The sequence below is a fragment of the Crinia signifera genome, chromosome 2 (genome assembly GCF_055691185.1).
Source record: "Crinia signifera chromosome 2, ASM5569118v1, whole genome shotgun sequence".
Classification (NCBI taxonomy): domain Eukaryota; kingdom Metazoa; phylum Chordata; class Amphibia; order Anura; family Myobatrachidae; genus Crinia; species Crinia signifera.
Genome location: NC_139218.1, coordinates 34,023,793 through 34,051,683, shown reverse-complemented (window position 1 = coordinate 34,051,683; position 27,891 = coordinate 34,023,793).

The following is a 27,891-nucleotide window of genomic DNA, read 5'->3' as shown; positions in this document are numbered from 1 at the left end:
TATGTACAAGAAAATATATGTAAACACTCCAGCGCATATTTCATACTGTAGCTACATTATATCAAGTCGCGGCCATTTATTTGGAATGCTTAATAGTAATCAGTGCTGTCTTAACAGCATTGCATTTGGGGCACCTCCACATTCACGTGACAAAAAAAAAAGCATAACATGCCACCGCTCCACTTGCTCCAGCCATCGATCCAATCAGAATGCTGACAGCCATTCACTTTCTGGTTGCAGGCTTGGAGGCAGGTAGAGAATACTTGACCCTGATTAGTGGACAGCTCCGGACATCCACCAATCAGCATGCTGACAGCCACACACTGTCTGGCTGCAGGCTTGGAGGCAGTTACAGAATGCTGGACACTGATTAGTGGATAGCTCTGGCCATCCACCAATCAGCATGCTGCAGGCTGGGAAGCAGCAAGAGAATGCTGCCTGGCTGCTCTCATTGTGTGTAATCTACAAATAGAGTAACCAGGCAGCATTCTCTTTTGCCTCCCAAGAAGCTCAGGAGGCAGGTTCTTACAACCCAATCCACCCAACTTGAAGGCCCCTAGGATCAGGGTGCCCTTAAGCAGCTGCTCGTTGAGCCCATATGTTAAGATGGCCCTGACAATAATAGCCATTTAAAATATAAGGTGGAAAGAGGTTCTTGTATATTATAATTACACTGTCAAGACAAGCACCGTCCAACTATCCCAATTTGAGGAATCTGTTCTGATATTTGTCCCAACTGGGGATTGTGTGTCTCTTATGTGACTTGAACAGTTCATTACATTATTAAATTGCAGGGAAGGTGATACAATATGCCCAGCTGACTCAATCACAATTTTCATACACATTAGGGGACTATACGCAATTATGGAGAACATTAAAGGTAAGGGTTGTTCTCTGGCTATACACAGACTGTCCACAGCGGTAGTGTCTCAGATACCATGTATTTGCCCGTACAGCAATGCAGCCATCAGACAATACGCACCCTGTATATGGCCATGACAGGAACAGCATTTTCCTAACTACTTCCCATAATCTCCCCGTCACCACCTCCAAACGGCCACTTCCTGCCAATCACGCTGCAGCAAAGTTCTTAGTGTGAGCGGGATCTTAGAGGTCCCTCGTGAATACACATTGCGATCACAGCAGATGCATAGTCTGACGATTGTATGACCATTGCATGAACATCAGCCATTGCATAGGAACGTGATTTAGGCCCATTGTTCCTAATAGTACCCACTTACTTTATTTTCAGCAGTGGTGCCAATTATACAGTACCACAGTATTCCCACATACTCAGCAATGTCTCATATTTACTAAAAGTTTGCATATTTTTACAGTCATAAAAGCTGAGTTTGTTTGTGTTATCAGAAAACTGGAGTCTATTCTGGAGTTTCTTGGCATACTAGACTAAACTCAATCTGATAAGTGTACATTTAATATTTGTTATCAGTCATTGTCTATAAGTCAGTATGCACCTGGAGAACCTGTTAGCATTGTTCAAAGGAGCAGAATTGTGGAGTACGCAGCTGACTCTGACAGTTTATTAGAGATTATTGCAGAATAGGAAATGGAGCAGTCACCTACAGTAACAACCGCACAGGCTGAGTGATAGCAGCTCTGGAACTAAAGTATTCGGCCGGCGGATGCAATGCTCGCAGCTTACTACTGAGCTAATCAGAATCAGGACCTTTATTCCTACACAACGGAGGTTACTTGATGTTGGATGGTCTAGCCACTGTACCCCACCTCAGCAGAGAGACAAGGATTCCACCAGGATAACAGAAATAGGAAAAGAATACCATGGGAAAAGAATACCATGCTCCAGCATAAGGTCTGCACCACTCATGTTATAAATAAGTAACACTTTGTTGTTACCATTTTCAAATAGAAACTGCCTTGCCAAACCCTACATGGGTGGGTAGTCACGGCTGAAGGTTGAGTTGGTACCTTTGTTGTGTTATATTTGGCTTTAAGCATCCTTACTTGTCTGCAATGCCTAGTGTAGTTAATGTGTGAGCATTGATGGATTGCTCTGGATTCTGGATGTCCTTTCATTGCCACCATCTCTTATATTAAGTGATTTATATAAATAGCTAACCTTTTCTGACAAAATGTACTTCTCCAAGTCTTTATTAATTCGTTCACGTAGTAATTGGTTAAACTTGACAATGCAAATATCACAGTCATCAGCCGATAGAAGGTTTAAAGAACAGTTGCAGTGCTACAGTATATTAATTAATATTAGTGTTCAAGATGGATTCAATATTAACTCCCTTTTGGTAAAGGGTTCTCACCGTATGGCTGAAATTACAGGTATCAGCTTCACTTGAGTAACATGTCATTTAGTAGTGTGTCCCTTGTCTGTGTCCATGCTGCTGCTGCTGCAGCTGCTCTGCATTCCTCAGTGATTAATCACCTGTGAGCAGGGGCGGATGGGCCATTTCCCGGTGGGCTGGCCCAAAACTCATTAAAAATGGGCTGGTCGCGCTCCCCCCGGGCTGTCTGGGCATCTTATTTTTATTTTAATTTAATTGTTTTTTCATATTTACGAATATTGTATGTGTACCAATAAATGTTAAATTTGTATTCAAAACTCCTCATTGGTTTTAGCGCTACCTCATTTTTTCTTTTTTTTTTAGCACATTATTGGGACCTACTCAGTCCCACTGGTAGCTGCTTGATGGAGCACCCCTTGCCAGCTCCCTTTTAGCTACACAGTAGCTTCCCTTCTTCTTTCCATCTACAGTCCGTGTCAACTCCCAGGTGGTCAACACTCCTCCGGCTTCCAAGCCATCTACAGTCCATGCCGACTCCCAGTTTGTCAATACTCCTCCGGCTCCCAGGCTATCAACACTCCGTGTCGGCTCCCAGGCCATCGACTACTCATCGGCTCCCAAGCCACTGTCATCCCTCCAGCCTCCCAGGCCAACGCAGACAAAGTTCCAAGTTCCTCAGTTCCAAGCTCACTGCCACTAGTCACCGTCCATCTCCCATGACTGGCCGGTTAGCTGTGGGGAACTCAGGTCAGAGGGCCGCGACCTCGTCACCAAACGCAGCGGAGTCCAACCCACCTTGCGGGGGGTCCCTGGTGAAAACCGTTGGTGGTATTAGACTCCGCGCCTCTGACCAGTGTCTCCTCAACTTCCCCCACCTAGCTGTGCCCGCAGTGCCAGTGAGACTCATATGAACTATCTCAAGCCCCCAGTGTTCCAGTTCCCAGCATCCACAACTGGCCCACTGCTCCCACAGCCAAGAACACCAGAGACCCGAGTCCTGACAAAGTGAGCATATTCATGCCAACACAACCTGTAAAATAAACAGGTTGAACTTGATGGAGGAAAGTTGTTATTTAACCTTACCTACTATGTTACTATGCTTACAATTACTATGATCCATATGTATCAAGCTTCAAAAAGTGATAAAATGGAGAGTGATAAGCAGACAGCCAATTCGCTGCTACATGTCATGTTACAGGCTGGGTTTGAAAGTGACAGGTAGGAGCTGATTGGCTGGCTGTTTATCACTCCCCACTACATCACATTTTGAAGCTTGATTCATCTGGTCCTAACACTATTCTGCCCTCTCTACAACCAGCCATTTTTTTTGCACCCTAGAGGAGTATGGGGTCTAGAGTCCTCTGCAGACATGCAGCTCATACCTCATGATTCATGGGCATCACATTGGCCAAACTAAGTTATCTCCTGCCTTATCAGGCTCAATCTGATTTGCATTTTCAGTTTATGTATTAGCAGGGCGTCCGGCTATGCTACGCTGACAACCTACCTTAGGCTACGTTGTCAGCGTAGCCTAGCCGGGCACCCTGCTAATATGTGCCTTTATACTTACAGCAGGCTGACGGCGGGCTGAAGGGTGGGCGGCGGGGTTTGAGCGGTGGCCGGGTGGAGGGGGGAGATACCGGCATCACCCGGTGGACAGAAGCAGCCGGCAGGGGGGAGATGTGTCCTGGGCTCCCGGCGCGGGGGGGGGGGGAGACGCATCATGGCCGTAATTCAGCGGACTGCTGCTGGGGGAGCATCACATGGTTTCCTTGCTCCCCCAGCGGCACTACGCTAATTGCGTACATTGATGCCGCCGGGGTGTCATGGAGGACGCTGCCGGAGGAGGGGAATGCTGCCACCGGGGTGTCCTGGAGGAGGCTGCGAGGGGGAAGGCTGACGCCGGGTACATTAGGATGTTCGATAAGTATAATGCACCACACACACACACACACTATCAACACACATTTCACCCACTAACACAATCATATCCCCACTATTCACGTCATAACCCCATTATCCATGTGGGCGTGGAGTTAACTTTATAAAGTGTGGCGAGCGCAGCGAGCCACCGAGCCCGAAGCTTGCGAGCACAGCTAGCCCCGTGAATAATGGCTCGCGGATGCATGCTATGATGGATAATGGGGGTATGACGTGGATAGTGGGGATATGAACCATTGTGTATTAGCACAGCTCCAGTTACGTAACTTACGTAGTTCAAATAGCCAGCATAGTGGTGTATTGGTATTCTCAATACACCACTACGGAAAACTACGTAATGGGCGTCCTGCTAATACATACAGTAAGTACCGATTTTTCTTGCCTGAAGTGGGCAGGGCTTCTATCTATTTCCTCCACCCAACCCCACACTGCCACCAATACCCACTTTCATGCCCGAAAAGTGAAAATGTAAAGGTGATGTCTTATAAGTTCCAACAGTATTAAGTACAACCAGGACTGGATTATCCAATGGGCGACAGAGGCGCCCCACACATTAGGGGCCCCCGGAGACTGCTTTATAAATCGGAGTGGTCTCTTAAAAAGCAGTCTGTGGGGGCCCCCAGGGAGAGGCAGCACACTCTAAGAGTTGACCAGAAGGTCCCTCTGCCTCCCCGTGCTCTCTCCCAGCAATTGCCCTGCTGCCGATCATTGCTGATTGGTCAGCACGGCAGGAAGGGTCAGTTCCAGCGGCTGCAGACAATAGCAGCCGCTGGGGAAGTGTAAATTAACCTCTCCCCAAGCCCTAATGGCAGAATCAGTCCTGGGGGTGGAGTAAAAACTGTACAATGATTGATCCATTTGATTTTATTCACCAAATCAAGTAATTACAATCTTTCTTTATGCCATGAGTTGAGGACAGTAAAATCGGTACTTGTTTCCTAGCACGGCGCCCAGCGAGCCACTGAGCCCGAAGCATGGCGAGCGCACGCGGAATATGAGCCCGAAGCATGGCGAGCGCAGCGCACCCGCGAGGGGATGCAGAGTACATGTAAAGTAATCCGTGTACCTTCGTGGGGCTCGCTACGCTCGCCACACTATCTAAAATCAACTCCATGCCGACGTGGATAGTGGGGGTATAAAAAGGTCGGACGACGCGTACCGCCGCCCCTCTCCGGCTCGCTGCACTCGCCACGTTTCGGGTTGGCGTTGACAATGGGGGTGTATTTAACATTGTAAGCACCCATCAGGGTGCTTGTACAATTAAAAATCACATTGCATCGCATCGAATGCCGCTATATTGCATGCGATCAAAATCGGGGGCGCCCTGCTAGGAAACAAGTACCGTAAAATCTAATTTGCCTAATTTGTCATCTGAACCACTGACTTGTCCAAGACGTTACGCTGGGCTTTTAAATCTTGCAAACTGTAACTTGGTTGGTAGGTGTAAACCGCACCCAAAACCACTGGTATAATTATAGATTATTGCCCTTATATTTCTATACTTGCAGAACTTTATACTTAAGCCCCTATGTTAGTAACAGTACTGGTAGACTCCGGTAGAATTCTTGACTCCTCGGGACTAAGCAATAAGATGTAAAATCAAAACGATTTGTAACATTTTTCTCAATATTTTTTGTTTTGACAATAAATTGTTATGGTTTTTGTTTTTTTTCTTCTGTGGAGTCTGTTATTTAAATAACCTCATCCGTCCAATCTTGTGTGTAGGCGACGGTGGCCAGTTATCAACTTTGATTAAATAAAACACAATGGATATTTGAAGTCTCGGATAGCACAATAGTACTTAATTTGTAGCGAATGCTAGAAATCACTTCATACCATGTTCTCCAGACTTTCTTTCTTTATGCTTTACAAATAAAATAAAAGTTACATTGCTCTGCCTTTTCTGTCTGTTCCTGAAAGCCTTGGATATGTCCTGACCCGCACGACACCGAAGATTCCAATAACCGGCAATTTTGATTCTATTTCAAATAGACTTCGAATTTCCACTCGCATTTTGAAAAGCAGGGATTGTTACAGGTGCAGACCCGGTATCCAGATTACTATATAGCACACTTTCTTAGCTATTGAAGCCTCTACTCTGTCTTATAAAATAGTTCCTTATTATGTCAAACATGTTTTGAAAGTCTAAGAAGTAGGCCAAATGCGCTGAAATGCAATGTATTGCCCTAGAACTTACAAGTAGTTCATTTATACCTGTCATCTGTGAACTACATTCTATTAAAGGAGTTCATACAACCTAAATCACAAGTGTGGTTCAGGCTCTAGTAACCAATCAAAGTGGGTTCTCATACTCTGGCCAATCAGAGCAAAGCGCCGCTGTTTGGTAAGTTATTGATCATTCGGAGGCCGATAATTTGCGACTGAGCGCCTAGGGGGCAGGGTGTGTCTTCTAAAGCATTCCCCCCAACCACATAGTGTAAACGCTATAAGATATAAGAGCACTCATACTTGGACTCAAGGGTACAGTATGATAAATTGGAAAAGCAGTGTACAGTAAATGGGGGAAAATTTATATATATAGTTATAATAACAGTAATTTTAACCTTATTTAGAACAGATCTCACTGATACAGTAACTGATCTTGCTGATAACTGATGACAGGCTGGCGACTCCACATACAAGTAGCGTACGGCTGCCTGGGCTTGCTGAGGCCAGTAGTGCATACTTGCCAATGCTCCCTTATTGTCATTCTTAAAATACTGTAGTAGCAATCTCCCTGACTTCCAATTATGTCTACCAGTCTCCCACATTGCACCTTAAGGCCCCCCATACACTTGTGCGATTTGGCCCAATCCTTCAGACAGGCCAAATCGCACAAGTGTGTTCAGGGGCAGATTAAGGTCTGTGGGAGCCCTGGACAACAAAAACTGTGGGGTCCCCCTCCTCTCACCTCCACCCCTCCCCCCCCGCAGCACTAACCGGAGCAGTTATTCTCATTGCCCATCAGAGTCGGAGCACGGGCACAGCTTCTTCATGGCGCCTGGGGTGATCAGGCGGGGAGAGCGAGGTAGGTTCCCCCGGGGACAGTGTGACAAGAGAGTAGGGCAGCGGGGAGATGCGGGGCTGGCAGGTGAGTGGAAGAACATGGCATCTATCCCCCAGCACTGCTGCAATGCTTCACACACTGCGGCGGATGGACAGTGGTAGGGTCCCTGCAGCAGATGGGAACTAGTTCCCATCCCCTGCAGGGACCCTGCTGTTGACTGTCCAGCCACCGCAGGGACCCCCTGCCCACTCCACGCTGCCCGGACCCCAGGGGCGCGCTGCCCGGACCCCTCTGCCTGCCACCCACCTGGAGTGTGGGGGCCCCTGATGTGTGGGGGCCCCGGGGCGACCGCCCCTAATCGCCCCTTGGTGGATGCGCCACTGAGTGTGTTTGATATCCGAATTGACCTGATGCGCTGTTAGAGTTGGAGGTCCAACGTGCTGCACATAAAGTATAGCCATGCAATTTATCACATGAAAAGAATGGCACATCCAGTGCCACGTTGGATGTTAGCCCTGCCGGGGAGCTGCCGGGGGAACTCCGGGGAAATCGGGACCAACTTGTCTTAGCCACAAGTTGGACTAGTGTATGGGGGCCTTTACCCAGATTATGTTGCTTCTTGCAAAAGAAAAAGAAATCAGAAATATACATTCAAATCAGACCATCAGTGTTATATCCTGCATAGTTTATAACTTATAAGGCATATTTATCTCTATGTATCGCTCTCTTGATACTAAACAGTGTCAGTGTCTTTGGGGGTGAGAGTGGGTAGGAAGAGTACCCACACTTTCAGGGTTGCAGGGGATTAGCCAAAAAAGCGGTAGTCTCCCGCATCTTCCGGGAGAGAAGGTAAGTATGATTAAAAGTATATTTTTTTACCCCCACTCATTATTATTATTGCATTCAGCTCAGGGTGGTTTTTCGCATCTGGTTGAGAGATCTGCGGTGTCTAGATCGAGAGTAGGTCGATAGCAAAAGGTCATCATTCAAAAGGTGGACAGGCTTGTTGGGTGCCCCCTGCCCACCACTGCTTCACTGAGAGCAGCGGTGAATAAAAGCTGTGTACATGCGCACAGCGTCTATTTATTTATTACCAGTTACAGTATTTATATAGCGCACACATATTCCGCAGCGCTGTACAGAGTGTAGTCGAACATTCACATCAGTCCCTGCCCCAGTGGAGCTTACAATCTATATTCCCTACCACATGTACACGCGCACACAGACATTCTAGGGTTAATTTTTTTGGAAGCCAATTGACCTACCAGTATATTTTTGGATTGTGGAAGGAAACCGGAGTACCCGGAGGAAACCCACGCAAACACGGGGAGAATATACAAACTCCGCACAGTTTTGGCCATGGTGGGTATCGGACCCATGACCTCAGCACTGTGAGGCAGTAATTCAGGGAGACATTAGGACATGGGGCATGGCCAGCAGCTCACACAGCACTGACCATGCCCCCACAGCGGCAAAAGATTGTAATTCTAGCCAACTATGTAGCCGGGTGGTGGCTGATTATTATTCAGGGTTGCCTACCCGCCTAGAAAGGCCGGGGGGGTCCCAGGAATCGTGTCCCCCTCCTGGCCCCCCGGAAAGGGGGGCAAGCCTCCCAGAATACTGGTCTTCTCCCGCGACCCTCTTCCCCCCCGATGGATCAAATGATGCATATCGCATCCTTGTAGCCCTGCCCCCACCATACAATACCTAAAATACCGGCATTGCATGACAGGGGCCGTGACCTCAAGGATGCAATCGTGCTGTCCACCCCCCCAGTACATAACGGTACCATTGTAGCTCTGCCCGCATTCCGACACTTTCTTATCCCTTCAGTGCCCCCGCCCCCTGCCTGAAGGAACTGGCTGCCCTCTCCAGGAGACAACCCTGTTGTTATTATTAGTCTCCCATAATGATATGTCTATTTTTATGTGAAAGCCTGGAGCTGGAGCTCCATCCACCCCATTGGCTGGCCCTGAATACCGGTATCAGCCCAGTCCATACTTGCCTACTTTTAAACTCTCCTCTCCGGGAGAAGCCCGGAGAGGAGACTGATAGCATCACTTCTGATGTAGATGTCATCAAGCCCCGCCCCCAGCACTGAAAATCCCCCTGATTTGCGGGACCTCGAGGAGGGGGAGGGACTACATGGCACAATTTGCATATGTAGCCCCGCCCCCTACAGTAATGCAAGGAGGTGGCTGGGCAGAAGTGGAGGGTGAGGGAGAATCTGGGAGGATTGCACATCCTTTCAGGGGGGCCGGGAGGGGGACACGATTTTCGGGATCCTCCCGGCCAATCCTGGAGGGTAGGCAACCTAGGCCCAGTGCTTGAGCACAAAAGATATAAAAAACAAAATGTATTTAAAACAGTATTTGACTGGTTGCTTTGGGGACAGCATTTATTTCACCGTAACCTGGGCACCTGTTCTCATATAAAAACCTCCTTATGTCGGAAAGCAAACTACCTGAAACAGCTCAGCACAGTGTGGCATTACACCAGCACGTTCCAGACTCTCCTGTATTCAATGCACTGATTATGCCTTTTAAGAATGAAAGGGACTCCCAAACAATGGTATTGTTTTATATACTGTAGTATTGCTTTGAATCATAATAATGACAACGTGATGACTTAAATGCAAAACAGCATCTCTAATTAACATGACAAAATATTTGCAGCTTAAATTCGTTAAACACTTCTTTCTAAAAAATTGCTGTCCCTTTTCATAGTACCTCAGTTACCCAGAAGGGGGCAGAAGAACAACGTACTGGAGATTAAAGTAATAGATCTTCCACAGCACTTGACAAAAAGGAGAGGATTGTACAGTTTAGTCAAGTATCACTATTTCAATAACAGGAGGATAAAAGAATGAATGATTGCAGCATATATTATCTGGTACATGGAAGCTGCACATGGACAGAATGTATAGAGTCTGACACCAGCCAAAACAACATCAAATCAATGGAAAAATAAAAAAGTAATCAACGCAATATATATATATAAAAACCAAATTGTAGTTGGGTTCATTAAAATTTTCTGTAACGAATGAAAGGAGCGATGTATGCCGTGCACAAAGGGGACTGTTTTATTACCATCACATTCATAGTTTAAGTAGCCATAAATTCCTCATATTATTATCATATCAGAACTAACGCTCTATGTAACACACAAGCCTGCCCCATTATGTGAAATGAGGCATATTTGCCTACGTTTGAAAACTAGTTTCAGGGAGATTATAGTTGGTGGTAAAATTTTCACAGTGCCCCATTGAGGTGGCGTGTAGGGAAGCCAATCCTGGGGCATTTTTTCAATCCCGGGATTCGGGATTGAAAAATGCCCAATCCCGGGATTCCCAGGATCCCGGGATTGGCTTCCTATACAAAATCCCGCCCCGGCCGCCTGCATATTTACTTACAATTGCGGTGCGGCCGGGCCGGTGGGCGATAGAGCTGGGCATGGAGGAGGATGCAGCCTGGGTGGGTGACTGGCTGGTTCGTCGGGCAATGCTTCAGGGTCCGGTAAGAGGTGAGTGCAGGCAGCCTGGGTGGGTGGGCGGTATCATCGAGGCGGCCGCAGGTCAGCAGGGTGCGCACAGATGAGGCGGCTGTTTGTGTGCCCTGCGCAGCATGACCTCTGACGCCGTCGCGCTGCACAGAGGCACGCTGCGCGTCCCGGGCAGCATCTGAGCACTAGCTCAGACGCTGCCCGGCATTAGACTGCACATGCGCAGTCTAATCCCGAAATCCCGGGATTGGAAACTCCAATCCCGGGATTGAAATCCCGGCGTTTTAGGGGCCAAATCCCGGGATCCCGCCGATCCCGAGATTGGCCACCCTAGTGGCGTGTCACACTCCACCCAAAGGGCGTGTCTAGTTCCATATATGGAGAGATTGTGAAAAGAGATTGTGAACGTAGCACCTAGAAGCGTGGGTATGTACTGCTACATCTGAGAGGAATCTTGTAAAATGACTTATATCCAAATGTAGATGAGACCCAAGCTAGGTGACATGAGGGAGATTGCTAGACTAATGAAGGAGAGAGGGAGATTGCTGCTATGTCAGGGAGTCTCCTGCAGAATGCCGGAGGGGAGGTAACTATGATGTAACAGTGTAATGTGGGCCAGGTGACATGAGGGAGATTGCTAGACTAATGAGGGAGAGAGGGAGATTGCTGCTATGTCAGGGAGTCTCCTGCAGAATGCAGGAGGGTAGGCAGCTATGAAATGAGGTGAAGCACTGGCCTACACACTGGGAACACTGCACAGTTACACCAAAATGAGAAGGGAACAAAAGTGAATTTATTAGTATTGTTATTTATAATGTGCCACAGGAATCGGCAGTGAGTGCTGTACAGTGAGGGGGTGCAACTTATTATATAGCTGCTTAGGACTAACAGGAAATAGGCAGGACATTTAGAAATCGTAACACTGTACATAATACATACTGAAGACTGGAATGATGACGATGACAGTAGGATGTGGGGCGTGTCAAACTCTGCCCAAAGGGCGTGTCTAGCTCTAGTTATGGGCGCGTCTATGCTTAAATGGGGATACGGTCATTGGGTCGACATGGCTAAGGTCGACAGGGTTGGAATTTTGACACAAGCATTAGGTCGACAATAGCAAGATCGACAGTCAAAAGGTGACATGAGTCCCCAGTCCCGCGCCGGCTGGCGCCGATAACCTTCCCAGCAGTATGCACTCACTGCGGTCACCGCTGCCACACCCTCCCCTCCTCGTGTTTCCCACTAGTGACAGGGGCAGGAAACCATGGACCCAGATAAACGGCTCCTGAGCTGCAGGAGACCAATGCTACTTCCGCCCCTAGGACTGTCTCTGAGTCGTGCAGATCGGGGACCGGAAGCCAAACTTGTAGAGACAGCGCTGCTGCATTTTGAATTTGCTGAAGTCCGTGAACTAATCACTGCTTGCAGATCAGCAGTCGCTGCTGATTGGCTGTTGGTCTGTGATCTGTGATTTGCTTCAGGAGAGCAACAAATTCAAACTGCTGCTGCGCTGTCTCTACAAGTTTGGCTGCCAGTCTCCGACCTGCTCGACTGTCTCAGATACTACCGTGTTTCCCCGATAATAAGACATCCCCCGAAAATAAGACCTCCCCCAGATTTTGGACATGTGTCCAAAATAAGACCTCCCCCGAAAATAAGGCCGATTCAAATTTCAATCCTGTGGATTGCAAACAATAAATACTAGCCCCCGCTAACCTCCAGGTGATCTTCAATCACCTCTGAGGTATTTAGAGACCTCCGGGTTCTACAGATGCCACTTTGCTCCCGGTCCCAGGGATGCATATGTCGCCGCGCACATCACGCAGCGGCTGCAGCAGAGCACGGAGCGCTGATGAGACAGAGAGGAGGAGAGGTGTGTAAAGGAGGCTACGTTCCCTCTCTTTAACTTTGGGCATGTTTACAAGGAGCACTGGGGGCATGTTTAAAAGGAGGACAGGGGCATGTTTACCATATCAAGGGGGTTTGGGGCATGTCAAAGATGGCGGCCTGGGGCCTGTTTAAAAGGAGCACTGGGGCATGTTTAAAAGGTGCACTGGGGCATGTTTAAAATGAGGACAGGTGCATGTTTAAAATAAGACCTCCCCTGAAAATAAGGCCTATGGTGTTTTTTTTTGGTTGAAAAAAAATATTTTTAATTTAATTATTATCGGGGAAACACGGTAGGAGCAGCAGTAGCAGCGGTTTCCTGCAGCTCAGGAGCTTTGTATCTGGGTCCACGTTTTCCTGTCCCTGTCACTAGTGGAGAGCACATGGAGGGGGGGGGGTTGTGTGTGTGTGGCAGCAGCGACCGCAGTGGGTGTAGGTGGTGGGGAGGGTATTGGCGGCAGCCGACACATAATGCGGGGTGGATGTCTTTGGGCCTGAGACACCAATCAAATTTGTCCACCTCCTGGCGGTGGCCCTGCAGCAGCCTACCCCCTGCTCCTGCTATTGTCGCATGGTTAAATGGACCCCCATGCTCCCACATGTACTGCCCAGCAGTAAGGTGATGGTGAACTCCAACTCATACTCTAACATCTGTGAAGTAGAGAGGAGCCGCGGTGCTTGTGGAGCAGATGTGTCGCATAATCCAGGGTTTGTTGGTTGCTAGTAGTAGTGCTAGGAGTGCTAGTGCCCAGGGCCGGTGCAAGGCACCGGAGCGCCCCAGGCGAGTCGGGGTGGGGGCGCCCCGGTGCCGGGGGGAGGGAGGGGGGGGGGGTGGAACCTGTGGAAAAAAAATTGCTGCCCCGGCGTCCCTGCAGTGCTGGGGCGGTCAGGGGTGTCCGTGCCGTAGGGGTACCTGCGGCGCCGTCATGTGTATAAAGCTGGCTGCGGCCGGCGGGGTCCCTGTAGTGAATAGCAAATAACTAGCACTTCCCGCGCCGCCGCCCGCATAGCACTAGTTATTTTCTATTCACTACAGGGACCCCGCCGGGGCAGCAATTTTTTTGCACAGTTTGCTGGGGGTGAGGGGCGAACTGCCGCCCTCCAGGTGCCGGCACCCTAGGCAAATGCCTAGAGCTGCCTAGTGGTGGCGCCGGCCCTGCTAGTGCCATAGCTAAAATTGGGACCTCTGTATTCTGGTGACTGAAGGGTTTGTTGGTTGTTAGTTTTAGTGCTAGAGGTGTAATTGAGCCCTCTAGTGTAATGATCATATAGATTTTGTGGGTAGACTGGAGGCTGTTGTGAATTATGTTTTAGCTGCACAGAAGCACGCGAAAATGTGTGCTCAAAAAAGGACATCTGTCTTACCTGCATAGCCACAAATTGAGGCATACAGTAAATGCCGGCTGATTTTGCCTCTCACCTTCAAAACATTTGTCCATGCGAGCATCCTCCCTGGCTTGAACCTTAAGCATCCAAATCACCAAGATGTTCCATAATCACAGACGGGACCGATTTGGCTTTTTCTTTGTGGCAGGAACATTGAAGACTGCAATTGGTAGAAACATGGGAACCGAGGATATATAAAGATAGCAGACGTGTTTTCATACATCTGTGGCCTTCTCCCACCTACACTTTAGCAATACTCTGCAACAGATGGGATACGGTCGTATTGTCAACCCGACTTAGGTCAACAGTCATTAGGTCGACACCGTTGGGTCGACAGGGTTCTAGGTCGACAGGTGTCTAAGTCAACATGGTTTTAGGTCAACAAATGCGTTAGGTCGAGAGGTCGATATGTTTTTTTTCACTGTTTTTTGAGTCGACATGTGCCGACAGGTGGTATTTCATGCCCTACCATCCACTAGGGTGTGGTGGGAGAATAAAATCGTGTGCCCGAAGCATTGCGAGCGAAGCGAGAAATGCGAGTGTCTGCGGTTGTCTTCCACTGTGTCCATGTCGACTGTGTCGACATTCAGGTAAAAAAAAAACAGTGAAAAAACCCATGTCGACCTCGCAACCTGTCGACCTAACCCATGTCAACCTTGTCCCATGTCGACCTAGACACCTGTCGACCTTCACTCATGTCGACCTAGAACCCTGTTGACCTAGTTGCCTGTTGATCCAACGGTGTCGACCTAAGGACTGTCGACCCAAGTCGGGTCGACAAACAGATACCCTTTGGATTTCAGTGATTTTAGGGCATGATTCAGACCTGTTCAGGGAATGTCTGTATTTTCTGGGGCTGCATTACCTCCCCCAAACGCCTGTAGATGTCAATCACCCTGCAAGCAGTAAGCGGAGGCTAGCCTTCACTCGCTGCCTTTGGAAGGATGGCTCGCGCATGTGCACTGCGGTACGGTGTCCATGTGCGGTCATTCCATAATCACTTGGGCTGCAAATTTACAGCCTAGCGAGCAGGTCTGAATCATGTATTTAAGGGGGTATTCTAGATGATTCGCTTTGATGCAAATCCGCACCCAGATGCCACCTTGCGAATGTGGGTACGCCGGCCAACCACTTGCAAGGCGTGTACGTTCACACTGGCAGTAAATGGATGTTTGACATAAACATCCATTTGCAACCTGGGGGGGGGGGGAACACCCACATCACTCGATGATCGCAGTGCATACATATGTAACGTTGCTCAGAGCAACCTTAGATCTGCGCGTACATTCTGAGGGAAGTGGGCGGGCAGCTGACATCCGGTGATTTCAGCTGCCTGTCCCCTCCCACACACCCGTGTCATTGGTCCATTACCATGAGAACGCCCAGCGTGCTCATGGGAATGCCCATGGAATGCTGGGCGTTCCCATATGCTAATGAGCCGCCCCATGCCTCCCCGCCCTCAAGGATGATGCTGTCAGAATGCAGTGGCTAATCCATCCCACTATTTTCTGCACCATCTTCAGAAAGTAGGTACGGCCATCACTGCCTGTGCCATCGATGGTTGCCATCGATGGCAAAAGTGCAACCGACCATTAATAGTGTATTATTATTCAATGGATGACCATCAATGATTTTACACATCGATGGTGATCCATTTTCTGTGATTGATTAATCAAAATATGTGGGCGGGTGTCAGGGGCGGAGCTATGCTACTTGTCTCCGCCCCTTGTGGAAAACGCAAAAACAAATCTATTCATTTAAGATTGTCATCGATGGTGGAAATCCATCTGGTTCACCCCCATTGATGGCAAAACTATTCGACATCGGCCGTAAACCATCAATGATTTCTAATCATCGATGGTCGGTGGCCATCCCTATCAGAAAGAAGGAGGACAGTGCTACTGGGTTATTGAGCGCAGGGTTCCAAAACACACTGTAACACAGATCATGGGGCCTTATTCTAGTTCACTCTTTCTGACAAAATCCTTCTCAGATGGCCAAAACCATGTGCACTGCAGGTGGGACAGATGTAACATGTGCAGAGAGAATTAGATTTGGGTGGGGTTTTACTTCAAAGTGAGATCTATATTGCAGTGTAAAAATAAAGCAGCCAGTATTTACCCTGCACAGAAACAAAATGACTCACCCAAATTTAACTCTCTCTGCACATTTTACATCTGCCCCCCTGCAGTGCACATGGTTTTGTCCATCTAAGAAGGATTTTGTCAGCAAAGAGTGAACTAATATAAGGCCCCTAGTGCACCCAATCCTGCTTTGCAGGCAGCACTGCTTTTCTTACACTTCAGATCATGCGTTTTGGTAAATTTCTCCCGTAATGCTTTCAGCTTGTGCACAACCTGTTGTTATAATCGATAGAGTCCTCTGGATGCATCTGCGCAATATTTTGGTGCACCACAGCATCCTTAGCAGTGCCGGTCATTTGACGCCTGATTTGTTCTTCTGTCCGGATCTCTGCACCTGACCACTTGGAGGAAGCAGACATGCTGCTGCAGGTCGGGATTCGGGTCTGCCAAAGAGTCAGGCTGATAGTGAAGCTCTGGGTCACACTGTGTGTCAGGCTGATGGTCTAGATCAGGCTGTAAGCACACTAGGGGTACTGTACGCAGGTCAGGCTGTTGCTGTAGTGAAGGGAGAAGGCTACACTACATGCAGAAACGCTGCTGTGATGCTCCATGTGCACTGTCTGCACGGCACTGATAGATGACATCATCTGCCAGTGCCACGGATGCTCCAATCAGCTTCTCTTTGCAAAAGCCAGGTCAAATAACTTGTGTTGGGAGCAATTACACTGCCCATGGAGCCGGGTCCAACCCTGATCATTTCCTGTGTTGAATTCCTGGTTAACAGGACCTGGTTATTTTTTGGGGTATGGGTCAAATTAAGGTCGACATACATTGGGTCAACCACTGAAGTTCAACAGGCTTTAGATTGACACAGACAAAAGGTCATACTTGCCTACATTTGAAAACTAGTTTCAGGGAGATTATAGTTGGTCGTAGAATTTCGCACAGCACTCCATTGAGGGGGCGTGTCATGCTCCACCCACAGGGCGTTTCTAGTTCCATATATGGAGAGATTGTGAAAAGAGTTTGTGAACGTGGCACCTAGAAGCGTGGGTGTGTACTGCTACATCTGAGAGGAATCTTTTAAAATGACTTATATACAAACGTAGAAGAGCCCCAAAGCAGTCAGTAAGAGATACTATACTTGGTAAAGTGCTGGGAAATGGTGCTGATGATTCAATGTAATAAATATCTCTCATTCCTTTATTTCCCAAAAATTTAACATTGTCATGTGGGCTAGGTGAAATGAGGGAGATTGCTAGACTAATGAGGGAGAGAGGGAGATTGCTGCTATTTCAGGGAGTCTCCTGCAGAATGCAGGAGGTTAGGCAACTAAGCAAAAGGTCAACATGCCTAAGGTCAACAGGGTTAAAACACAAGCCTTAGGTCGACATTGGGTAGGTCAACAGTCAACATGTCGACATGGGTTTTCAAGTTTTCCTGAGTGGTGAGGATGGGCTCAGTGGAAGGGGTCGGATGGGAGGTTTGTGTCCCCACCCATTTCACTCGCAATAAGGATTTGGTCAATGGAGCAGCAAGCTTTTGCTGTAGAGGCATATGTTTGTAATGGCCGCTCGGTCATCGAGGTTGAACGTGATCGGATATGGATGTTATTGTGGATAGATGCCTTCAAGGAAGCGGGGGATGTGTCCAGAAGAAAGGAAATATCTCCAAGCACCGTCCCAACACCTCAAAACGTCGAACGAGTTTGTTTGTCTGTACTGCAGTCTCCTAAGCACTCTGCTCGTAAACTTGCAGTTGCCCGTGGCGACATTTACAAAATATTATTTTTAAAATGGTGTAAAATCAAATCCCCCATGTTGTGTGACAGGCAAAAAAAAAAAATAATAAAGAGCTTTGAAACATGGACAGTTTTTTTTAATTTCATTTTCAAAACAGGAAGTTCACGCGCCCCACCCTGCATAACTGCAATCCGCAGACCCCAATGTTTTTTAAAACATTATATTTAGGATTGCTAATGACAATTTATCGGAAAAGAGGAATGTTTTACCGTAACACTTTTTTTTCATAAGCTGTAACTTAGAATTATTAGTATAGCCAGCAGTTATTGTCACAGAATATTGAGAACACACAGTACTGGAACAGGGTTCTGGAAGAAATGATTCCAGCTGACAAGAACTTAAAAGAAAAGCAGGGTTGGGACTATTACACGTCTTAAATTATGCACTGCTCTTTAATTTAAACCTACAGTATAAAGAGCCAGCGCTGTGTAATACTCCTAGGAGGGTATCGTGTATTTTGTTCACACAAAAATGACCAAACAAAAACATACATCAAAGCAAAATAAGGGGTTTTATGTCAACAGCGCTTTAAGGGATCACAAATGTTTGTAAATCAGCAGCCACTTGAGGGATGGCAGCCTCCAATAAATAAACAAAGAACACAGAGATCAAGTGGCGCCTAAAATGCCAACAAATGATAGTACTAAAAATAAATACATTAATTTTAAGCAGCACATCAAAATAGCACACAGAAACCTCCGGGGGTGTCAAAATAATATATAATAATATAATATAACGAATTCATACAATATAAAAACAATCACTGGTGAGAACAGTTGTATCTGATAACTAAGCCTAAATATGAACTTCAACTTGTATTAGGAGTAGGGATGTGCACCGGCCACTTTTCGGGTTTTGGGTTCTGATTACCTTGAGGCTTTGGGTTCTAATGGGTTTTGGCAAAACACCTCCTAAGTGTTTTGTGTTTGGATTTCTTGGGTTTTGGGTTCTGATTTTTTGTTAAAAAAGCATGAAAACTGCTAAAATCGCAGAATTTTGTTTTTTTTTGCTCCTACGCTATATTAACCTCAATAACATTCATTTCCAGTCTATTCTGAACACCTCACAATATTGTTTTTAGGGCAAAAGGTTGCACCGAGGTAGCTGGATAACTATGCTAAGCCACACAAGTGTGCGGGACAAACACGTGGCTCATGTAAGAGTGACACTGCAAAGGTAGAAACAGCAGTATTAGGCAGTGAGCCCCAGACCAGACAGGTAGATACGGCAGTACTAGGCACCAGACAGCTAGATACGGCAGTACTAGGCACCAGACAATAGATATGACAGTATTAGGCAGTGGGCCCAGACCAGACAGGTAGATACGGCAGTACTAGGCACCAGACAGTAGACACGACAGTATTAGGCAGTGGGCCCCAAACCAGACAGGTAGATACGGCAGTACTAGGCACCAGACAGGTAAATACGGCAGTACTAGGCACAAGACAGGTAGATACATCAGCAATACTAGTATGTGCACCAGCAGAATTTATAATAATTAATTTTATTATTAGGTACTGATTGGCAGTGACACTCAGTGGCACATGTCAGTGCACCAGCAGCAGCATGGAATTATTTTTTACAGTCCCACACAGCACTAATATTATTTTTTAATTAAATTAGATATAGCAGCCTAGTATGTAGTTGTACTACTAGGTAGGTACACTTAGGCAGTAGCACTGCCAGTGGCAACAGTGGACTGAGTAAATAATACTGGCAAGCTCTATTCACAGTATTCAGTGCAGGCAGCACCAGTGGACTATATATAATTCAATTAATTATTAATTAATAATATAGCAGCCTAGTAGGTAGAGAAAATAAACTACTAGGTAGGTAGGCAGGCAGGCAGGCAGTAGCACTGCCAGTGGTCACCTCAAAAGGTAGTTATATTACACACCACCAGTAGCTTTATGCAGTGCACCAGCAGAATTTATATAATAATTAATTTTATATTAGGTACTGCTTGGCAGTGGCACTACAGTCCCACACAGCACAAGTATTATTTTTTAATTAAATTAGATATAGCAGCCTAGTATGTACTAGGTAGGTACACTAGGTAGGCAGAAGCACTGCCAGTGGCAACAGTGGACTTAGTAACTAAATAATACTGGCAGATTCAGTGCAGGCAGCACCAGTGGACTATATATATAATATAATTAATTAATTATTAATATATAATATAATATTACAGGCACAGCACAGCACCAGAGGTAGGCCCCAGCACAGAGGAGACAGTAGTACTACAGGTACACAGTTAGACTGTTCTCCTAAGCAGAGAGAACAGAGTACACAGCAGCACTGAGGGAGACAGCCCCAGCGAATAAAATAATTAATTACAGCACAGCACACCAGAGGTAGACCCAGCGGCGTAACTACAGCACCGCAGCCCCCGCCACCGCAGGGGGGGGGGGGGGGGGCGCTGTGCATGTGGGGACGCCAGGGGCTGCGGTGCTATAGTTACACCACCCCCCCAATCCCCTGCAGACTTACCTATCTCGCTGGTCCCGGCGGCTCCGTTCTTCTGCTGAGGACCACCACAAAATGGCCGCCCCCATATAGCACACAGTTCTCTGAAACTGTCTGCTGTATGGGGGCGGCCATTTTGTGGTGGTCCTCAGCAGAAGAAGAATGGAGCCGCCGGGACCAGCGCGATAGGTAAGGCTGCAGGGGATTGGGGGGGGGGGGGTTTTGCATGGGCGGTGTGGGGGGGCGCCCAAAACTTAGTTACGCCACTGGGTAGACCGCACACAGGAGACAGTAGTACTACAAGTACACAGTTGGCCCCATACACACCAGAAAGATCAGGATCGTCTAACGATCGGCTAACGATTTTACGTGCACTTCCCTGGAGCGCTCTCCCGCGGCCTACTCACGATGTGCTAACGATCGTGTTTCTTTTGCAAACGATGTACTCACGATGTAGATACGATACGACATCGCTCCCGACGGTCGTATGACCATCGGATGTGCGGATCATGAGTGCATCGTGTGTGCACTGGCCATGGTCGTTTTTGACATGTAAATAAGGGGCTGGGCTAGCAGAGGGGGGACAAAGAATACAAAGAATAAGGGCTGGGCTACCAGAGGGGGTAGAAAGACCAGTAGCCATTTTAAAGGACCTCATTTCTGCTTTGTGACTAGTGAGGCTTGGTGTATACCTGCTGCACATTGTTATTTTGGTCTGCTTTGTTTTTGCCTGGCATTACAAAGTGTGCTTTTATTTTTCCCATTCTGCTTTTTGCATTATGGATTCTTTCCAGCAAGAATTCCTGCTTTCCTACGCTGTGCTCAGGGTGAGAAGGATGAGGGCCCAGCGTAGGAAGGCTCGGTCCTGCTGGACCAAGCAGTGGCTCCTAGGCCGACAGGCCCGGTCTCATATGCCCCTGTTGATGGAGATTCGCGAGAATAATCCCCAGGATTATCGGAATTTTCTTCGCATGGACGATGAGACCTTCCAGGAGCTGCTGCGTCTTGTCACCCCCCTCATCCAGAAGCAGGATACCAAGTACCGCATGGCTATCCCTGCTGAGGACCGGCTGGTGGTGACCCTCAGGTTTCTGGCAACAGGACGATCGCTGGCGGACCTCAAGTTTGGAGCCATCATCTCCCCGCAAGCTTTGGGCCTGATTATACCGGAGACCTGTAAAGCGATAGTGAAGGTCCTGCAGCATCAGTATTGCAAGGTAAGGATAAATGCAGAACACAATTGTAGTGAAAACATTATTTTTTTAATTTAAATAATTTAACCGTGAGATTCACAAATACTTATAAATTTATTTTTTAAAGTATAAATATAAAAAGTGCAAAAACAGTAATGCAAATACAGTACCAAAAAAAATAATGGCTCTGGTCTGCCATGAGGTAGAGATCAGTATGCCACATGGTGCTTGTAGCGCAGATAATGCATGTCCCCTCCACCTCACGTGGCGCATAGTGCAGATGCAATAGTCCCGGCCCCATTGATATGCACTATGCGCCACGTGGCCATTTCCTTTGTCTGCACCACATGTACCATGTGCTATACTGCACATTGAGTACACATAATTTTAAAAAGTGATTTGTGTTTATTTAAATATTGCTATAAAATGTTAATGAACTTTGCAATGCGGTAAGGGGCAGTATGGCAGACGGCACATGTAGCGCAGACAATGAAAGCACCCTCATGCATGCATGGCTCATAGTACAGAAGTATTGGTCCCGGCCCCATTGCTCTGCACTGTGCGCAACAGTAGCATGAAGGTCCTTTCTTTGTCTGCGCAACATGCACCATGTGCCATACTGCTCCATGCATGGACCTATAGCAAAAACACACATAATATATAAAACCTAGGCAAAGTGCCCTAACAAGTATAAGAATTAACATAAAACCAAACCAATGCCTCATTGCCTTGTGGTATGGAGCAGTATGACAGACGGTGCTTGTAGCGCAGATAATGAAAGGGCCATCACGATTACCTGTTGCATACCGCAGATGCAATGGTCCCGGCCCCATTGTTCTGCGGTATGCAACAAGTCACCATAGCCATTATCTCCGCCACAAGCACCGTGTGCCATACTACTCCATGCCAACTTTGAAATAATTGTATGGAATGTGCTTATAAATCTTGTAAAACCGGTGTTTCCTCTTGGTCCGTGCTGTCACCCAACAATGATGTATACAGGTGACTGTAGCGAGGAGGTGTAGCCGGTTGGGTACAGGATTGCGCACTCGGTGGGGTGGTTTCAGGCAATGAGGCAAGTGCTGGTGAGGGTACGGCACTACTAGTAGATGGCGTCTCCTGCCATGGGAGAAGTCCAACTAATTTGGTTTGAATTGTCAGAAGGCCAAGACGGCCCCTAAACAGGAGTTCGCTAGTGAGACGTTCGAACTCCATCTGTTGTTCCGGATTCAACTTCCGCAAGCCCTCAGCCACGTATTTGCCGAAGGTGTCATACTGGTCAGGGGGCCTACACAGCACCTGCTTTGCTCGTATAAGTATATCATCATCCGGCTCTGGGTCAGGGACTGTCTTGGTCCTGCGTTTTTTCTTTTTTGTGAATAGTTGTGGCGGGGTGGGGGTTTCCGGCACTCCACAGATTGTTCCCGATGAGTCAATTGCAGGTGGCTCAGGGGTTGGCGATGGGGTTGGGGTAGGGGTTGAGGTGTGGCCAACCTCTTTTTCTCTGCTTGTTGTCTGTTGAAAAGAAAATAACAACAATTAGTTAACATCTCCTTTTCTTTTTTGTTCCAGTTCCCAAACACCGTGCAGGAGTGGCAAAACATCGCTGCTGAATTCGACGAGGCGTGGAACTTCCCTAATTGTGGAGGAGCCATTGATGGGAAACACGTCCGCATCAATCAGCCACCCCACAGTGGTTCCTACTACTTCAACTACAAGGGGTACTTCAGTATTGTGCTGCTGGCTGTGGTTAATGCGAACTATGAATTCATCTTTGTGGATGTCGGCAGGAATGGGCGGGCTTTAGATGGTGGAACTTTGAAGGACACAAAGTTCTACCAGAGGCTCGCCTCCAACACCTTGCACTTGCCCACAGTCAAAGAAACGAAGCATGGACTGAACTTTGTTTTCGTGGCGGACGAGGCATTTGGGCTTCATGAACACATCATGAAGCCCTATGCCAAACGTGGTCTTGACCACGACAAACGGGTCTTCAATTACAGGCTCTCCAGGGCACGGCGGCTTGTGGAAAGTGCATTTGGAATTATGGCTAGTAGATTCCGCATTTTCCACACAGCCATCAACCTGCGGCTGGATAAAATCGACTGGGCCGTCATGGCGTGCTGTGTCCTGCACAATCTACTTCGGCGCAAAGAAAGGGCCCATCGGCCGGCAGGACCAGCACCACAGGAGGACCCAGACGAGCCCAGGGAGGTTGCCCCAATCGTGTCCCTGGAGACGCCGGCCCAGCAGTACCGGGGGACAGCAAGAGCCAAACAGGTCAGGGACCAATATAAGGAGTACTTCAATGGCGTTGGTGCTGTCCCCTGGCAGGAAGACCACATTTAAAAAATGATGGGACTGCAAAGGAATGCTCTATAGGAGCCTAAAACAAGCAAAGGAGGAAGGGGTGTATACACATTGGACCAGTACTTACCGACAACGGCTGGGAACTTTCATCCAGGCCCACAAACACATCGTCTGCCTCACTCTCCACCATTAGGTAGAGTCCCGACCTTGGCACCTCCTGGCTCAACGTGAAGGTCAGCAGGTTGTAGTACCATAACGACGTCTCGTATACATCTGCAGTTCCTGCACCGGACCTTTTGGACGATTGCATTTTCTTGTGTTCTTTAAGGAACACGGTCCTCAAGTTCTGTATCTTTTTACGGACCCAGTCCGCATCAGCCTCGGGATTGTAGCTCTTGCTGAATTGGGCCAGCTCCTGAAGCGCTTGAGCTCTTTTAATTTTGTTGCTGTACTCCTTGGATTTAGTTTTCCAAAGGCAGTCCAGCTCCCTATAATTCTCTATGAACGCCTCTATAAATTCGTGTTCTTTTGCAATCGCCTGGGCTATTTCTGTAAAAAATGAATAGATTTTGAAAAAACCTATGTACATACTTTTTGACAAAACAAGTTGTCTTCATATAAACAGTATATATAAACATGTTTCAATACACTGTATATTTTTTATTAATATTACATGTTTTGTTTTAAAATTATTAAACAAATTTTAATAAATATTATTATACTATTTTGTTTACAAAACTTTTTTAAATCCTGGGGTGGGAGAACATCCCCTGCAAAAGGGCAGCTGGATGGTAACATTATGCTTTGGGTAGTGGGTAGGCCGCAGGGGGGTGGGGTGGCCTGTGGTGGCATACTGTGTAGTGGGTAGGCCGCAGGGGAGCATAGTGGGCTGTGGTGTCATAATGCACCTGGGGCCTTTGCCATTGGTGGGCAGCGGGTACACGGGGGAGGAGTGGGGTGGACTGCAGTGGCCTGATAGCAATACACATTGGTGGGCAGCGGGTACACAGGGGGGTGGGGTGGACTGCAGTGGCCTGATAGCAATACACATTGGTGGGCAGCGGGTAAACGGGGGGGGGGGGTGGACTGCAGTGGCCTGATAGCAATACACATTGGTGGGCAGCGGGTACACAGGGGGGTGGGGAGGACTGCAGTGGCCTGATAGCAATACACATTGGTGGGCAGCGGGTAAACGGGGGGGGGGGGGGGGTGGACTGCAGTGGCCTGATAGCAATACACATTGGTGGGCAGCAGGTACACAGGGGGGTGGGGTGGACTGCAGTGGCCTGATAGCAATACACATTGGTGGGCAGCGGGTAAACGGGGGGGGGGGGGTGTGGACTGCAGTGGCCTGATAGCAATACACATTGGTGGGCAGCGGGTACACAGGGGGGTGGGGTGGACTGCAGTGGCCTGATAGCAATACACATTGGTGGGCAGCGGGTAAACGGGGGGGGGGGGGGTGGACTGCAGTGGCCTGATAGCAATACACATTGGTGGGCAGCGGGTACACAGGGGGGTGGGGTGGACTGCAGTGGCCTGATGGCAATACACATTGGTGGGCAGCGGGTACACGGGGGGGTAGGGTGGACTGCAGTGGCCTGATAGCAATACACATTGGTGGGCAGCGGGTACACGGGGGGGGGGGTGAGGTGGACTGCGGTGGGCTGACAGAAACATACCTGCAGTCCGGTGCACGCTGGAGCAGACGTCGTGTGATCTCTGCTGCATCCACGAGGCAATATGGCTGCGGTGGGAGTGTCCAGGATCTCTGGCGTAAACAACCCGGATCGGATGGATGGTCGCGACGACGTAAGCACACACAATGTGCTAACGATGTGCATAAAATCAGCACACAATCAGCGGTCGGATCGGCTGATTCTGCTGCAGGAGGCAAAATCTCCAATGCGACATACGACGTGCCGGGAGCGCGCATCCGATTGCAAACGACCAGGATCGTGAGTTAATTACAAACGATTGTGCACCAATTCAGGCACAACCGCCGTTACAACCGTCGAAATTTGCCCTAATCGTGCCCTAATCGTTCTGGTGTGTACCAGGCCGTTGACTACACAGCAGCACTGAGAGACAGCACCAGCGATTGAAAAATATTGCGCTCAAGCTCAAGGTCAAGCTCAAGTTTAAGCCCCAGCAGCAGCACCAACACAACCTCTCCCAACCCACTACTTAACTGGAGTGAAGATGGCGGGCGCAGCAGCCGCTTTTTAAGCCTCGCAAAATCCGGCGCCGGGAGATGACGTTCTGACCACGCGGACGGACCCGAGTCAGGCGGGAATCTACGAGCGCTGCTCGGAATCGGGCTCGGAATGATGACGTCCGTGGGGGCTCGGATCTCCGGAATCCGAGTCTGCACATCTCTAATTAGTAGGAAGAAATATATACTGTAGATCCGAACTGGTTGGATAAATTCTTCAAATGAAAAACCACATACAGTATCCAGTGGATTTATATTGTAATGTGCCAGTTACACCACTGGCACATTACATTATAAATCCACTGGATTTATAGGGTGGAGGGTGCAGGGGGTGCAGCTGCTATGGGGCCCAAGCTGTTTCAAGGGCCCGCAGCTCCCCCTGCACAAAGCGCCGCTATAACACTTCCTGCTTTGCCTCAGTAGCAAGGCAAAACAGGAGGGGAGAGCGACAAGATCTACTAAGCGCTAACTCCCCCCTCCGGCGATGCCTCCTCCAGCTTCTCCCCGGCCGGCTGGACTGCGCATGCGCGGGATCTCGCTACTCACGCGAGATCCCCAGCGTGGCGCAGAGCCAGCAGCAGGGACAGCGCTGTCCCTGCTGTGGGCATAGGGCATCGCCGCATGCAGCTGTCGAAGTCGATAGCTGCAGGTGGCGCTGACCGTTCAAAAATTAGGTATGACAGTTAAGCGCTGTACTTCAAATAGTCGCCGCCCATACATCGCCGCCGTTAATGTACCCGCACAGCGGGGTTGATAGATGCAGAGAAGCGCGATCCCCTGCTTTATCGCAGGCGGATAGCGCAGATGCCCCACAACGCCAGATAATAAATCTACCCCTCAGTCACAACCCAGCTCCGCAGACTTGATTACCCTCCCGTGGGGGAATAACACCGCTGCTCCGCATACTAACTGGCCTCTGCGCATTTCCTGGAATTTTAAACATCCTCTCCCCCAATTGGCCCCGCCTCCAAAACACATCAATCACTATGCTTCTCAGGCACCGTGTTGCCGGCTTCTGCTTCAGAGACTCCACTGCTCGGAGGAACCTGTGCTAATGTGGAATGAGAGCTCCTCCAGTCCCTGGCGGCTTCCATTTATACAGTACAGCAGTGACCCACAGCAGTCACACAGCAGGTCGGCTCTGCTGGCTGAGATTCTCTTTTTTTCAGTGTCTTTCTTACAGCTTCCTTCCTCCCCCATCTGCGTCAACCCCGACCCCCCTCTCCCATCCACAGCACCCCCAACCCCCCACCCGTGGCACCCTCGACCCCCCTTCCCCTATCTGCAGCACCCCTAACCCCCCGATGGCCTAGGGCGCACGCTGTTTCTTTACAGGTTATGGTTGCAACATTCTAGTTTGCAGGGGGGGCTGATATTCTTAGCACTGGCCATGCCTCCACCTCCCCAGTCTCCTGCCTTTTATTCTGTCATACCCCTTCCCATCTGCTATGTTGACCCCCTGAATGTGGCGGACTACCGGGGGGCCCTTTTAAAATTTTGCGGATAATTAATGAAATCAGCAATGTGTACCTTTAAATGCTGGTAATGGATGAAAAGGGTCTCAATCAGTGAGGTTCCCCGTTCCTGACTATGGGGGTTATTCTGGTTGATTCAGAGCCTTGTGAATTCGCAGCCTTGCAAGTCCACCAAACCCCACCTGCCGAATGTCCGGCCTCCCACCCCCCCTTCAGCGCAGGTTTAGCATAAACATCCATTCGTATGCGCAACCTCCCACGTCTTTCGATGGTCGCCGATCATCGAAAGATGTGGAAGGTGCACGCATATAAAAGTGAATTTCAAGTGACTTCCATATGCGTGTACGC